The 2015-nt window shown below is 35.9% G+C and overlaps 1 long non-coding RNA gene across 1 annotated transcript; it reads left to right on the top strand.

Moving 5' to 3' along the window:
- Positions 1 to 208: 208 nt before the first annotated feature.
- On the top strand, positions 209 to 1144 carry LOC147625748 (uncharacterized). Its single transcript, XR_015268806.1, has 2 exons — positions 209 to 401; positions 691 to 1144. It is a non-coding gene; the product is annotated as an uncharacterized LOC147625748 (long non-coding RNA).
- Positions 1145 to 2015: the final 871 nt, after the last annotated feature.

Below are 2015 nucleotides of genomic sequence, written 5' to 3'. Positions count from 1 at the left end.
ACGACCCACTATGAAGAATCTTCCATACAAACACCTCAACGTGGAGATTCCTCACTCAGGACCCTTCTGTGTGAGCAGTAAAAGCTTTGCTTTCTTCCAATAAAAGGGCATTGCTAGCGCCTGCAAGTTCCATGCTTGCTCTCTGGCTTCTTATGCTCTTAAGCGCAGAGAGGCTGATCATATAAACGAGTTCACCAACCTCTGCACTATGGGTTTTAGCTCCTTCACAGTAGAACTAGAATTGAAGGTCTCTGCTAAACGTATGTGGTACGCATGGATAAAGCATGCCCACTATGCTTTAACTAAAATTCTCCCAACCCATGTTCATAGCATTGAGTATACCGGAGGGACTATCCAACCATGTGAGAAGGGCAGCACACGAATTGTAAAATTTGGGAAAAGTAAGTGCTTCTTTTTTGCCATCAAGTTATGTATGTGCTTCTTCCCATCAATTTTTTGCTTTAAATTGAGTCCACCTCAAGTGTAACAAAGCCTTGCTCACATTAAAGATTGAAATCTAGAAGCTATAATGTTTTGGATTGCTCACATTAAAGATTGAAATCTAGAAGCTATAATGTTTTGGATTGCTCACATTAAACATTCAAATCTAGAAGTTATAATTGTTTGTCACAGAAGCCAATCTATCATTTCTTTCTTTTTTCTTTTTTCTTTCTTTTTTTTAAATTTCAGATCATCCTCATTGCTCTTATGTCAAGGAAAGGGTGGAGGAAGTCGACCATGAGAATTACTTTGCTTCGTTCAAAGTGATTGAGGGAGGAGTGTTGGGGAAGCTCTTCAATCATCATTTCAATTCTTTCAAATTTGTACCAAGGCATGCTAGCACTACCTCTAGCACTGGCATGATGGATTCTTGCTTTCTCCAATGGTACATGGAATATGAGTGCATAGGAAAACATTCTTTTCATGAGACCTACAAGGAAGAGACCATAAAGAGCATCAAATTGGTGGAAGAATATCTCATCAGTCATGAGGATTACACTTGTGTGTGTGATTGCCCATGATGTGTTTGTTTACATTATTAGTAAAAGAGTGGCCCTCCCTAGTAGTGAGACTTGTTTACATTATTAGCAAAAGAGTATTTGTGAACTTTATTAACATAACATATAATATGCTAGAATGTTGTAAGTTGTTTATCTCTAGGTGAAAGATGCCTAGCGTAGTTTCTTAACTCCATTAAAAAATGAGCACTCTACTCGCAAAGTCCTAGAGTTTAAAGTCACGTTTCAAAACCATTAGGCAATTTATTCGCATAGTCCACTACAAAAATAGTGTAATTAGTAAATTGGTAATAGTGCAACTAGTAATTAGTTAATGCAGCACTCAAATTTAACCATCTTTTTGCATACCTCATGGTATAAAAATAATAATGTACACAAGCTAGCTTGTAATGTGGTCATAATGGTTGACAAAAATGCCAACGCTACCAAGGAAAACACTAGTTGATAAGAGTAGACCAAGGAAAAATTTCAAGAGTCACCTAAAATGGCTAGAATACTAACTTCCATATTTCATTCTCATAATGATCGTGAAAACACCCATGTCTCTGTCACATAATTTGACTTGCATGGTGAATCTCTATAAAAATTCTCATGATAAAATGTATAGAATTATCTTTTTTTTTGTTAGATGGGTGAAGATTTTACACATACACAAGAGTTGAATTCTCCCAAGTAGCAATGCTATTGAAACAAATGTGGATATTATTTCACTATCCATGAAGAAATTTTTTTCTTAATTTCATTCTCATTAGAGACATTCTTTAGGTAAAAATAGAAGATAGTGCTGAAGTATCTCAATGGTTTAAATTTAACAAGTTTATTTTCCTTTTATTTTTGGGCTCACATAATGAAACAAATCATTGCATTTTTTAGACTCAATTATGTAAGGCCTTGTGTTAGCCCTTTCCCCTTTCCCCCTTCCCCACCAAAAAAGGAAAAAAAGCGTTGCCCTTTGAGGACTCAATGGTAGCTACTCCATCTTCTTCAATAAATGCC

Source organism: Cibotium barometz, chromosome 23 (genome assembly GCF_041138505.1).
Source record: "Cibotium barometz isolate CiBa-2024 chromosome 23, ASM4113850v1, whole genome shotgun sequence".
NCBI classification, from domain to species: Eukaryota; Viridiplantae; Streptophyta; class Polypodiopsida; order Cyatheales; family Cibotiaceae; genus Cibotium; species Cibotium barometz.
This window is presented reverse-complemented; position numbering and strand designations above follow the sequence as displayed.